General features: G+C 33.5%; 1 pseudogene; it reads left to right on the top strand.

Annotated features, from left to right (window-relative positions):
* The first annotated feature begins 9463 nt into the window (after nt 1-9463).
* Nucleotides 9464-14908, top strand: LOC141499145 (uncharacterized; annotated as a pseudogene).
* The last annotated feature ends 387 nt before the right edge of the window (nt 14909-15295 follow it).

Here is a 15295-nt window from a genome sequence, read left to right as displayed (position 1 = left end):
CCATCTGGCCCTGGAGATTTTTTCTTAGGGAGTTCAGTGATGGCTTTTTGCATACCTTTTTCTGAGATAGGGTTGTTTCAGTATTTAGTTTCCTCCTCACTTAACTTGGGCAACTGATATTTTTGTAAATATTCATTCATTTCACTTAGCTTGTCAAATTTATTGGCATGGAGCTGAGTAAAGTAATTCTGGATTTTTACTTTAATTTCCTCCTCATTTGGTGGTGAGTTCACCTTTTTCACTTATGATACTAGCAATTTGATTTTCTTCTTTCTTCTTTCAAATCAAATTGACCAGAGCTTTATCATTTTATTGGCTTTTCATAAAACCAACTCTTGGTTTTATTGATTAGTTCAATAGTTTTTTTTTTATTTTATTAATTTCTCCTTTCATTTTTAGAATTTTTAATTTGGTATTTAATAGGGGCTTTCAAATTTTTCATTAGTTCATTGATTTATTCTTTCTCTAATTTATTCATGTAAGAATTTAAAGGTATAATATATTACCTGACATAAGCCTTGATTGAATACCCTAGGTTTTGGTATATTCATTATTTGCCATTATCTAGTATGAAATAATTAATTCTTTCTATACTTTGTTGCTTGGTCCACTCATTCTTCAAAAATGAGGCTTTATACTTTCCAATTAATTTTGGCGCTATATCTCCTTAGTCCAATATTGCATATGATTTTTATTGTGTTATAATCTGAGAAAGATGCATTCATTATTTTGGCCTTTCTGCAATTGATCATTAGATTTTTATGCCCTAGTACACAGTCAATTTTTGTGTAAGTTTCATGTACTGCAGTAAAAAAGTATATTTCTTTTTGTCCCCATTGAGTTACCTCCTTAAGTCTATCATATCTAGATTTTCTAACAATCTATTTATGTCCTTAACTTGCTTCTTGTTTATTTTATGATCAGACTTATCTAAATCTGAGAGTGGAAAGTTGAGGTCTCTCACTATTAGAGTTTTGCTGTCTATGTCTTCCTGTAATTCTTTCAACTTCTCCTCTAAGAATTTGATTGCTATACCACTGGGTGTATACATATTTAGTATTGAAATTACTTTATTGTCTATTGTACCTTTTAGGAGGACTTAGGTTCCTTCCTTGTCTCTTTAACTCTAATTTTGCACCTCCTTTGTTTGAGATAAGCATTTCTATCCCTTTTTTTCACTTCAGCTGAATCTAAATATTTCCTTTTCATGTATTCCTTGAATAACTTGTTTGAAGATCAAATTAACTGTTCAGCTCTGGTCTTTTCACCAGGAAAGTTTGAAACTCACCTATTTCATTAAAAGTCCATCTTTTCACCTGAAAGAGAAGCCTTAATTTTTTTTTGAATAGTTGAATATTGTTTGTAATCCAATACCCCTTGGTCTCTGGAATGTCATATTCCAAAACCTTAGTCCTTTAATGAGGATATAGCCAAGTCCTGTGAAATCCTGACTGTAGCTTCTCAGTATTTGAATTGCTTCTTTCTAGTCACTTGCAACATTTTCTCCTTCATTTGATAATTCTGCAGTATGGCCACAATTTTCCTTAGTGCTTTCATTTTAGGATTCCTTTCAGAAGGTAATTGATGAATTCTTACAGAGCCTATTTTTTCTGGTACCTTGACTGTCCGCATGCAACAGTTGCTGGGCTAGGCTATTATAACTGCAAATGCCAGAAGTTCTCTCTGGGTAGTCAGGACTGGTGAAATCTAAAGCCCACATCAGGGCCTTTGGGAAAGATGGATTGTTTCTGTGTTGTTTAGCCTAGGGAATTCCTGTCTCTCCATGGGAATTCCAGGGTCTCACAGTTGAGGACATCCAGACCAGCTGTATTGCTCGCCAAATGGGTGTCCTGGATAACCATGCTGGGGCTCTCTCAGTTTGTCCACTGAACACTTATACACATCTCAAAAGCTTCCACTCCCACTGTTGAGGTTATAAATTTTGACACTCACCTTATCCTGTCATTGGTGTACTTGGTCTTGGTGGCCTGGGCATGCACATTCTGCTCCCCACCCACCCACATACAAATATTGCTAGAAGATGTTCCATTCCGTTCTTTTGTGGGTTCTCTCACTACAAAAATCTATTAAGAGTCCTAATTCATGTGTGTTCTGAGGGAAAGCCCGGAGAACTTAAAATAATGACTGACTTCTCTCCATCACTTTGGAGAAATGTTACTGTATAATGTCTTTAGCTAGAAATTCTATTGATTTCAATATGTCACATTCTCAAAAGTTGATTTTCCTCATTACCTCTTTTTAAAAGTTTAATTCATTCATTTTAATTTTATTTATTTTAAATCTTAAATTTCCTTCCACCCTCCCTTCCTACTGTCTTCCCCTAAGCAGCAAACAGTCAGGATAGCATTGTATCTACATATTTTATATAAATAGGTTTACCTATTAGTCATTTTTAGTATGAGGAATTAGGATTAAGGGGGATAATTTTTATAAAATGTCCATCTGATTCTTAAAGGGTGATTTTTTTCTTTTGTTTTCTCATTATCTCTTGATGTATTGGATATCACTGACCCTCTTTTTCCTATGATAATGTCTAGTAAGTGAAAGGATGTTATTTCAACTCTGACCTCCAGAATTTCTCTCTCAGCATCATAACTCCAAATGTTGATTTATAATTTTTCTATATAGAATTTTTCACTATTGGAACTGAGTCATGACTTGATTGTTGTACCATGGAAATTAATGTTATTTTAGACATATTGCAATGGGAATAATTGGTCTTCAAAACCCATCATATTGCCTTGCTTCTTCAAACTAATCAAATCAAAGAGTTTCTCAGCTCCTAAAGGAACCATAAGCAATAAACAAACTTTTTCTCCTTGCTCTTAAGACCTTATTATTTTCATTGATTAATTGGTTGATTAAATTGAGGGAACTGAATATACAGTAATTGGGATCTATAAAAATATTTATTTTCAAAAAGTAGAAATCCATGGTAAAATTAAGATTCAAAAAATTGCTATTGGTTTAATTTTATTCCTTAATCTCTTTGACTCTCTGTCTCTGTATCCCATACTTGGAACAGATATGAACTAAAGGAAAATAGGGTCAAGGGGAATATCAAAATATAAATTACATGGCCTTAAATCTTAGGTTCCTTTAATATTTTTTTCTTACCTCAGTTGTTGCTTTCTTTGTAGTTCAAGGGCACAAAAATGCTAATACTATGTTGTATTTAATGTGTCTAATTGTGGATGTTCAGATTAATATGAGCTCAGAAGATTATATTTCAGGTATGCAAAATAGACATTATGAATATTTGGAGTTGTGAAATCTCATCATTTTCACTTTATAAATTTCTATTGAACTACTGAAATTATACATTGCTTATAGAGTTCAATGATTTCTTTGATGCAGTAACACTATACTGAGTGTTCCTGTGACAGTCTTCCATATCTCACAATAAATTCCACAGCTCTTCACTCTTTGTGAACACTTTCCTTGTGTCAGTTCTCTGTAAAATAGTCTTTTAAATAAATGTATATTCTGCATTCAATCGATAGGACCAGTTAATCAAATTTACATTCTCTGCATTAGGGTTTGAATGATTGATACTTCAGCTGATGAAAATACCTCAGTGCCTGGCACCATATCTTGCCAGATGAACTTCACAATCTTTCTAAAACAAAATGTCACAGACTACAACAATGAAGACTACCTATTGGTTCTATAGATATTCAATCTAATACCTCTTCTCTTCAACACCTTTCTTTGGAGACTCCCAAATGCTAAGCTAGCTCCAATAAATAGTGAGTCAATTTCATTATCTCTATGTATTGCCAGAGTAGTGACATTATTTACATCACTGAAAAATTTTCCATTTAGTTTAGCAGCACATATATTAAAATTAGAATGATCCAAAAATAATCAAGATGACCCCTGTGCAAAAATTATATGGAAATTTTTGATGAATTTCATGTCTTGCTTAAGTAATGCAGAATGAGTTATGTTCGTTGTTTGTTTGGTTTGGTTTTTATACAGAACTATGATTTAATCTGCTACCTCAAAAATTCATTCTATTGATGTAGATAGTCAGCTAATACATATTTTGAAGTCTTAGAGGGTTGTCCAGTTTTCAGAGAGATTAAAAAATTTACCCACAATTATATAAATATCTAATCAGGTCTTTTCAACTCCGAAGGTAGGCTTTGTTTGTTTGATTATTTCTTTGTTTTTTGTTTCATTTAAGAAATTATTCCAGGGTTATTTGTGGGATAAGGGGTAGATTTGCACACTGAGATAAACAGTCTTAGGGTACACATTTAGTTCAAATGGATCTCTTTTTTGCAGAAAAAATATTTTAATTATTATCTTTCCAACTATATGCAATGATAATTTTCAACAATCACTTTTTGCTGTTTTGAGTTTTACATTTTCCACATTCTCTTTCCTCCCCCCATGCCCTGATAGATAGCAATAGATAGCAATGCTAGACCTCTGAGAAAACAATGGGGATACACATGGATATACCTTTTTTTTGGCAGTACATGGCACCTATACCAAAACTGACCATGTACTAGAGCATAAATGTTATAATAAAATGCAGGAAGTCAGAAATAATGAATGCATACTTCTCAGAACGAAGGAGAAAATATTGAATGTTATAAAGTGTCATGTAAAGAAAAACCAAGAACTATTTGGAAACTAAATAATTTTATCTTAAATAATGGGTGGATCAAATAATATAAATATATAGTAATTATATCCAAGAAAATGATAATAATGAGGCATCACATCAAACTTTATGAGATGCAGTCAAGGGAGTTTTGAGGGGACTCTTCATATCTTTAAAAGTCCATAGGAATAAAATAAAGAAAGAGGAGATCAATGAATTGTGTATCCAACTAAAAAGCTAGGAAATGAAAACTTAAAGATCCAAAATTACTTACCAAATTAAAAATTCTGAAAATCAAGGGAGAGATTAATAAATGGCAAGCAAGAAAGCCATTGATCTCATAAGTAAAACTAAGTTTGTTTAATGAACAAGTCAATAAAATAGACAAATATTTGGTTAATCTGATTAAATATATGAAAGAAGATAACCAAATTACAAATATAAAAAATGAAAAGGGAGAACTACCCACCAAAGGGAAGAAGATTAGGATTACAGAGATAATTGGTATCTACTTTACAGAAATCTATGCCAAGGCATTGGTTAACTTGTGTGAAATGGATACATATTTACAAATATATAAACTGCCCAGATTAAAAAAAAGTGGAAATAAATTACTTAAATTACCACATTCCAGAAAAAGAATTTGAAGAAACCATCAATAATCTCCATAAAGTCTCCAGGTCCAGATGAATTTACAATTGAATTCTACAAAACATTTAAGGAATAATTAATTCCTATTCTACATAAACTTAAAAAAAAGAGATGACGGAGTTCTGCCAAACACCTTTTATGTCACCAACATGGTGCTGATAACAGGAAGAACCAAAACAGACAAAGACAATTATAGACCAATCTCCCTAATGAATACTGATGCAAAAATTTTAAATAAATTCTTTGCAATGAGACTATAGCAGATCTCTGGAAAGAGGATAAATTTATGACTAAGCAAGAAAAAAGAGTACATTGTAAACTGCAAAATGAATCATTTTGAGTATATTAAATTAAAAAAGATTTTCCACTAATAAAATCAATGCTACCAAAATTAGAAGGAAAACAGAAAGCTGGGAAACAATCCTCAAAATTAGGAGTTCTGATAAAGGTCTCATTTTTAAAATATATAGAAAATTGCTGCAAATATATAAGGTTGCAAATTGATAAATGGTCAAAATTTATTATTAGATTGATTTCCAATGATGAAATTAAAGATATATATATATATATTATATATATATGTGTGTGTGTGTGTGTGTGTGTGTGTAATGTTGTATGAAAAATGCTCCAAATCATTCATAATTAAAGAAATGCAAATTAAAACAGCAGTAAAGTATCATTTCACTTCTATCATACTGACCAAGATTAGAAAAGAGTAAAACGAACAATGTTAGAGAAGTTTGGGTAGAATTGTGACGTTGATGCATTGTTGGTAGAGTTGTGAATGCACCCAACCTTTCTATAGAGCAATATGTAGCTGTACACAAAGAGGAACAAAAATGTTCATTTTCTTTGAACCAGCAGTTCCATTTCTGAACCTATATCCAGATGAGGTCCTAAAAAAAATTAAAACAGGAAAAGTCCCTCATGTTCCAAAATTTCCATAGTGGCTCTTTTTGCAGTGACAAACAATTGGATTATTGAAGGGATGTCCATCTATTAAGGAATGACTATATACTTTAAGGTATATAAATGCTATGTAATACAATTGTTCTATAAGAAACCATAAATGGTCAGACTCTAAAGAAGTATGGAATGTTTTTCTGGATCTGATGCTTATTGAAGGAAGCAGAGCCAAAAGAACAGTGGCACATTAACAACGACATTGCTAGACAATCAACCTTGATGGAAGCAGCTCCTCTCAGTAGTTCAGAGAACTAGGACAACCAAATTAGACCATCTATGGACAATGTTATCCCCATTCAGAAGAAGAAAAAGAAAGCAAAAGAAAAAACAGACAAAAAAGTAACCCTCCAGAATCTGATGCACACTTTATAAAAAGTTTCACCTTATGTATCTCTTTCCCTTAATCCTATTTCCTCTTATAGAAAAATGACTTATCTGTAAACATGTTTATCAAAAATATTTATGTACAATGCTAACCTGACTCTCCATCATTGATGGGAGGGAGTGGAAAGTAAGGGTAGAAGGAAATTTTGTAACTTAGAAATATACTTGTGTATATGGATGAAAAAATAAATAAAGATGCTACTCAACAAAAAGAAAAAAAATATATGGCCTTTCAAACAATCACAAGCTTATTCCTGACCTCTCCAATGACTAGAGAGTAATCTGCCAGTAAACATTAATGTTATAAATGATGTACAGCACAATATTTGAAGAAACAATAGTATCAATGTAGATAATAATGGTGCATTTTAATAGATCATAGTATATATGATGATTTGAGTACAAAATCAGCATTGAAAAATGAGGAAACTGAAACCAAATAGATGACCTCCATGTAGTCATTCATCTAGAAAATTATTAAGGCAGGATTTGAACTCAGATACCTTTGATTTCTTCCTATTAATAATGTTCAATGATGCCTTCACTGAATATGCATAGAAGCATTCAATTTAACCCCATTGCCTTTCAAAGCCCCACCAAAATAATTATTTTCAGAAACAAATAATATAATCTTTGCAAAATTTTTCAAGCAAATCTCATATAGTTGGTGCTTAAAAAATGCTTCTTCACTTCTTACCTTTTGAATTATTTTTACAACTGTCTCTGCAATCCCAGTATTGCTCTCTTCTCTGGGAAAACAATGTCTAAGTCTTCCACACATCACTCTTTAAAATAATTGGACCTAATTGTATACCCCTCAACCCTCAGGCTTCACTTATTCAGGATAAAAGATTTGTATACATTGTTTCTTCTACCATATATTCTTATATAACATGGGCTTGGGGTCCTTCAACATTCCACTTGTTCTCATTTGCATTATTTACAGTTAATAGATTACTGTTATACACTGTAGTTCAAAAGTTAGCACAATATTCTAGATATGGTCTGATGCTGGAAGAGTGCTGAAGAATTATGACTTCCTTATTTTTAGAAACTGTCTTTTTTAATCGAGTTCAAGGTCATTAAAAAAATTTGTCGCATCATACCTGACTAATATTGAATTTACAGTCAGATAAAAATCTTCTTATCATTTTCTGATAAATTTTGAGTATACATACTTCTCTCACATTATCCTGCTGAATTTCATTCTTTGATTTTAGGTATAACCTTTTCTGTTGTTCCTAACTGAATTTCATGTTATTTGATTCATTCAATTCTTTAGCTTATTAGGACATATGTCCTGCAGAATTCTAGTTATCCCTTCTATCTTTGAGTCATCTGTAAAATAGTTAAGTGTTCTATCTTTACCTTTATCCACACCATTGATTCACTGTTAAAGATAACATGAGGGATCATTGGTGCTTGCCTTTACATATCTCCAGCCAAAGTGATCCTGAACCACTAAGATGATTCTTTATGTATAGTCATTCAACCAATTTAAGATAGATTTACTCAGTGTCAGCTCTATACTTTTTCCATGAAAAAATATAGCATACTTTATCTAAAGTAAAAGCCAATTGTAACTAGTGTCTTCCTATTGTAACAGTTAAAAATCATTTCAAAATAGGAAATAAGTTTAGTCTTGGGGCAGCTGGGTGGATAGAGCACTGATTCTGGAGTCAGGAGAAGCTGAGTTCGAATCCAGACTCAAACACTTAATAATTACCTAGTTGTGTGGCCTTGGGCAAGCCACTTAACCCCATTTGCCTTGAAAAAACCTAAAAAAACCAAGTTTATTCTCATGATATGTTCTTCATGAAGTCAAGTGGTTTTTTTGTATTTATTATTTATTTTTAAGATAGTCACTAATCTTTTCTTTAATATTATATTTTAGAATATTAACAGTAATTGACCAGATAGTAGTCTCTAATCTCCCCTGTATAAAAAAAATGCCTTTTTATAGTTCTTTAGTGTCTTTCCTCTTCTCTATAGCTTTAGGCTATCTATGACAGTGGCTCAACCATCACAGATCCTAATGGTTTCAGTACCAAAAGAAACATTTTTAACAAAAGCTATTATCTTTCTTACTTTATATTTTCTTATTTATATTATGTAAATAGCAAAGTCCTTCTCCAAAGAAGAGAATAGAAAAGTGCTGTCTTCTTTTTAATCTTTGTTATCATTATCTCAAAAACCTCACATAAGAATGTTATCTCTTCTTTCAACCCCCATCCCCCTTCTTTAATACAATATAAAAATTGTATACTTTCCTCAATCTCTTCATCTCAGTCAGAACTTTAGATCTTTAGATTTTTTTCGAAGATTTTGACAGGCTCTTAATGATTTTCTATTATGTCACCTTATTTATATCTTCTATTCACTGAAAAAATATAATATTCCTAGTGCTTTATAAATCTCTATCTATTTCATTTTTTCCTCTTTAGAATTTCCTTTTATTTCTTAAGAATATCCTTCATTTATTAAGAATATTATTTTGAGGGCAGCTAGGTGGTGCAGTGGATAAAGCACTAGGCCTGGAGTCAGGAGGATCTGAGTTCAAATATGATCTCAGTCACTTAATAATTACTTAGCCATGTGACTTTGGTCAAGTCACTTAACCCTATTGCCTTGAAAAAATTAAAGATATATCTCATTTTGAAGCCAAGATAGAAGAAAGAACTTAAGGAACTTCTCTTAGCTCTCACTGGCTTCATTCAGAAACATTAATCAAGTCTCTCTAAATGAATTCTGCAATGACAGAACCCATAAAATAACAGAGAGGAGCATGTTCTAGCAAGGTCTGTCTCATTGGCATGGTGGGGGAACATGGCCAGGAGCAGGGAGCCAGAGCAGGAGGTTGAAAGCAGAGAGGGCAAGTTCATTGGAGGTCAGTCAGACACTCTCAGTTATAGCACAGATCTTTGGCAGAGACTTCTGCGAACAGACTCAACAGGCCAACAGCACAGCAGATGTGCTAGAAGTGTTCTATCACAGGTACCCCAGATCCTCTGTTCAGCCAATAAGGCTGAGCTGGAAGGTCTATTCTAGTGGGCCACATGAATTCCCTAAGAGAAAGGCTCCAGTCCAGTGAACAGCATGCTAGCAAGCTCAGTGTAACAGGTCTATCTCTGAATGTTCCCAAACCAATAAGCAAGTTGCTAGTATTCTCACCATTGATAATCTGTTTCTGGATGGTCCTAGTCCAATGAACAAGCCACTAAATTATCAACATAGAAAGTCTGCCTCTTGATGACCGTCAAGTTTATGAATAGCAGGCTCAATGTGGAAAATCTCTAAGTGGGCCCCTCCCCCAACACAAAAAGCTTGGGACAGAGCAGGGGTGACCCAGGAGCAAAGTTCAAAATGAGCAAAGATCAAAAGGAGCAAGAAAATTCAGGGAGAAGACAGGAGTATAAGCAATTCCTGTAGACCTAAGGAAGAACACAAGACCATCTTAGAAGGGCATAGTAGAAAAAATACTAAATGTGAAACCCCAGAGGGGAATCTGAATTGGTCTCCAAGTCATCTTTCAAGAAATCATCAAGGAAAACTGTCCTGATATTTAGAACTGGGCAGGAGAGAAGAGTCATTAAAATACATTGGGGCAGATCCAAGATGGTGGCATGAACCCTACATGCTCCTGGAGCTTTTTCTTATCAATAAATAAACCCTATACTCTGACAATCAAACTATAGATCCCACCAAGAACAAGAAAATATTCAAAGAGATTTTCAATGGTAGACATTGTGGAGGATCTTCAGTGAAAGTCTATGTCTTGGGTGAAAAGGGAAACTAAAGCCCAGGAGGTCAGAGAATGGGGAAAGCCAGCAGGAGGCTTTTATTTACTCAGAAACATTAATCAGTTTAACAACACTGGAGGTCCTGGTAGCTAGATATGAAGTCAACAGAGAGGATCTCAATCTCAATCTCAAGATCTGAACTCTGAGAACACTGGGGTAAAAGACTAGACTGGTTTGGAAAATGCCACTGCTAAATCAAAACCTGACATAAAGGAAGAAACAAAACCCTTCAAAGACCAGGCCTGAAATGTATAGGCAATTTCTTGGACAAGGATGAGCCAGGGATCAGACCTCAGCCCCCCCCCCCAAAAAAAAAGCTTAGATCTATACTCCCTATAACCCAGGAGAATAACTAAAACAACAAAGATGTACAAAAAAACCATAAGAGAACATTTACTATTTAAAAATGTTTTACAGACAAAAAATGATAACAATGCCATTCTTAAGAAACAACTAATGAATAAATCACTCACAGGGGAAGTTTCACCACAGTCTCTAAATTTGACTCTAATACAAAAGTTCATCAAGGAGTTTAAAAAAAGCATTTTAAAAAATAAAGAAGAGATAAAGAAGAAAAATGGAAAAAAGAAGTGAAAGTCATGTAGAAAAATTATGTAAATTTGACCAAAGAAATCAACTCCATTAAAAGTAAATATAACCAACTGGAAAATGACACACAAAAGCCAATAGCAGAAAATAAAATCCTTAAAAATTGGAATTGAGCAAATAGAAGCCAATGAATCAAGAAGACTACAAAATTCCACCAAACAAAATAAAAATGGTAAAAAAAAATTAAGAAAAGGCAAAGTATATTTTAGGCAAAATGAATGACCTGGAACATAGATCCAGGAGAGACAATCTACAAGTCATCACAATATCAGAAAGCCTAGATCAATAAAAAGAACCCAGACACATCATGCAGGAAGTTAGTGAAAACTGTCCAAAGCTGCTAGAACAAGAAAACAATACAACCATTGAGAGAATCCACAGAACCCTTCCAAAAAGAGACTGCAGGATAAAAACTCCAATGTCTGTTATAACCAGATTCCACAACTTTCAAATAAAGGAGAGACTATTGCAAGCAGCAAAAAAGAAACAATTGGATGTTGAAGGGATGTGTAACCAAAGATATTGTGTTATGTAAATGAGATGGATCAGTATTGTTCCATAAGAGATTATAAGTGGCAGCAACTTAAAAAAAATCCTCTAAAGATTTATTTGAACTGTTGCTGAGTGATGTGAACAGAACCATGAGAATACTATATACACCGGCAACAACACCTTGTGATAATCCAATATGATATACTTGCTCTTCTCAGCTGTACAATTGTCAAAAACATTTTTAAAAGACTTGTGAAGAAAATACACTCCACATCCAAAAAAGGAATAACGGAGTCTGAATGCAGAGCAAAACTTACTATTTTCAATTTTTTATTTTATTTTATATTTTAGGTTTTCCCTTCTCATGATTTACTTTTCCTTGAGATCTGATACTTTTTTCATTATATGATTATTACGGAAATTTGTTTAACATAGTTATGCATGTTTAACATTTGTTAGATTATTTATTGTTAAAGAAATAGGTTAGGGAATGTTGAATGGAGACAAATTTAGAATTCAAGCCCTTACAAATATGAATACTGAAAACTATCTTTGCATATAGTTGGAAAAATAAATAAATAAATAAATAAATAAATTCAATAAAAAAAATCATTCTTGAAAATTTCTTATCCTTCCTGGATTGAATTGTCCTACAGAATTTTAGGCTGGATGATCCTTATATCAATCATTCAACACTTTTAAAAGCAGTTGTCCCTAAAAATTGTATTCTTAACACTATTCAATGCTTTCTTAAATTCTAAAATAAATGATTGGTGGGATGATTACAATTTCCCCTGAAGTTCCCTTCATTTCCACACTAGAAACCAGTTTCTCTTTGATAATGAGAATCTTATACAAAATAGAGCATCCCTTTCAATATACTTGATCTTTAAATGACAAAATTATCTCTAAGGCAACTAAAAAGTTATAATATATTCTGCTTTTTAGTAAAAAGAGTTCCTGATGATATCTGGATAATAGTTTTCCATCTTGACTTAATGACAGGCTTGTGATCTGTTTTCTAAACTCAGTTCCCCCCCACTTTGTTCTACTTGTTTTGTTTTACATTCTGATGAAAAATAGCTTTTCCCTCTCCTTTCTTTAATCTTCACCCAATCTCCTCATGTTGCTTGTTTTCTGCTTGCTGGTTTTCAATATGAAATATTAATCCACAAATTTAACTTCCGTCTTCTTTTAAAGAGAAGGTATTTTCTTAGTTAGGCATTTCAAAAAACATCATTTCACTGATAACTATGAACACAAATGTCTTCCTTTGTGTTAGGTTCTAAAGTTTCTATTTATGTTTCCTAATTTGGGAACAATTATTAATAAATATTTTAAAGTATGGTTTTATTTGTCTCATTTCTTAGAATTTTTTCTCCAAGAAATATCTAATTAATAGCAAATGTGAAAAAGAAGAGGAAAGTATCCAGCATGCCAAATGCTTTCTGAATAAAAAAATAGAGTAAAAGAAATCTCACAAGCTGATTCAGAGCATAAGGCCAACTGGATTTGGAGTCAAGATGTTCAAATCCCTCCTCTTTGATGTTAGATATATTATTTAATTTTTTTCTTAATTCCCTCATCTGAAAAAAGGTGGAGTACATTCTATTAAATCTATGAAGGGATATAAGTTCATACAGATTAAAATGTAAAAGCCAATTCATTGATGTAAATTCAGTTGCTGTTTGAATTGAGTAGAACATTGGTTAAGGAAAGTTTAAAAAACACTCTTGTCTCTTTAAACCTGAATGCTATTTCAGGCCTAAAATGATTTTTAGAAATAATAAAATATTTACTCATGCCAATAAAATTATGCAAAACACATGAATTAAAAACTTGTTGCCCAAATAGAAACAATGCACACAAGAGTAGAAGTAATGCAGAAAGCTGGTAAATATTTTTACAATTAATATTTCAGACAATATTTACTTCCAAAATATAAAGAGAACTGAGTCAAATTTATAAGAACAGAAGTCATTCCCCGTGTAATGAATTATTATTATTGCCTTATACATTTTCTGAATGAATGAACACTATCTCAATAAGCAAAATCTACATGTAAGCAGTCATCAATAAGAAGACAAAAAAAGACGGAAAAGATCACTAAATCATGCAGATTTTCATTTGAAAAGTGCTGTGTTTATATTGTCAACCTAAGACCATGTAATTGATATGGGAAATATTTGAATTGTTCTGCTTAGAGGCCCTGTATTCTATAACGAGTAGATACTATTCAATGAAAATAATCTAAGCTACACAACACAGCCCTATAAAATAAGTGTTACTAGAGCAATTATTTTCACAGAATGAAATATTCCCTACAATTACCTGAAGTCATCATTTATGAATAAAATATTTCTATGACAAATATGTGTGATCCCTATACAATATAAAATGAAAAACTTTCAAAATATAAGATCATACAGAGAAAATCAGAGTTATTTAGTAAAACCACAAGGTATATATCTCTTCTGTTGATCTCTCCATTATTGGAGCAAATGTTTTCAATCACCCTTTAGAAAATGAGGTTAGATCCTCATATTTTATTCAATTTCAGGAGACAGCTATTATAAGTATCTGTGCAAATCACTAAAGAATCATTAATATAGCCCACGTGGACTCCTTCCCCGTGGGGACCCCCGCGCCCCCGCCCCGTGACCGCCCCGCTGTGTCGGAGCGGGCAAGGATGGACAGCGCCCCCCGGGCCGGCTGGACAGAGACTCCCTGGAGCGGCTCTCCGGGCAGGGATGGGAGCTGCTGCGGCGCGCGCAGAGCGGGGCCGGCCGCTGGGCCCCCCCGGGCAAGAGGTAGAAGGGAAACCGATGAATCTCGATACAGCATTTGCAAAGATGGTGGAATACATGGATGATGTTTCAAGTCAGTGTGGGAAGTTTCAAGTTCTTGAAAAGGCAGCTTTGAATCACATCTGCAGATATCACCAAAGGCAACTGAACTCCATGTCCCCTCCCCAAGTGAGACAGAAAAAATCTGCATCCTATGAGCCTAGAGAGAGCTACCAAGTACCAATGACTGACCAAGGACCAACGAAGAATGCTGCAAGACAATACAGAGTTGACTCAGGACCACTTGAGTTTGGCCTAAAAGCATCCAAATTTGGCCCAAGACCATCCAGGTCTGGCCCAGAACCAACTGAGTTTGGCCTAAGAACATCCAGGATTGACCCAGGACCATCCAAGTTTGTCCCAAGACCATCCAAGTCTGTGGATAGAACAAATTCCAAGGACATCACGATTAAAGTTTGTCCAGGCACCTACTCTGTCACAGTGGGGTCCCCTACTGTAACCACACAACATGCATGATAGAAGTCGAAGTGGGACAAATCATCGATCTGAGTTTCCCCCTTTAACACTTATCAGTACCTGTTTTTAAAATAGCAAAGAGAATTAAACCAAACGATGCCATGCATCTCTTTGTCAGTATTTATATATGAACAGTATGTATGTAGGCATGGTGCCAATCCCCTAGAAGCTCTGTTTGACTTGGGGACTGTTTTAATTTAAAAGCTCTGAGAAATCATGTGCCTTGATACTTGTTTGTAAAATTGCGATTGTTTTCTTTTTCCCTACAAAGTTAATCATGGAAATAAAGAGAAATTTTGGAAGTAAAAAAAAATAATTAATATGAAAATAATGCTTACAGAATGTTGACTTGGCTCGATATGTTATATCTTAAGAAAAAAGATGAAATAAGGAGAAAAAATAAAATATTGGTAATGCTAACTCCATTAAAAGAG

Source organism: Macrotis lagotis, chromosome X (assembly GCF_037893015.1).
Source record: "Macrotis lagotis isolate mMagLag1 chromosome X, bilby.v1.9.chrom.fasta, whole genome shotgun sequence".
In the NCBI taxonomy this organism is placed as follows: domain Eukaryota; kingdom Metazoa; phylum Chordata; class Mammalia; order Peramelemorphia; family Peramelidae; genus Macrotis; species Macrotis lagotis.
This window is presented reverse-complemented; position numbering and strand designations above follow the sequence as displayed.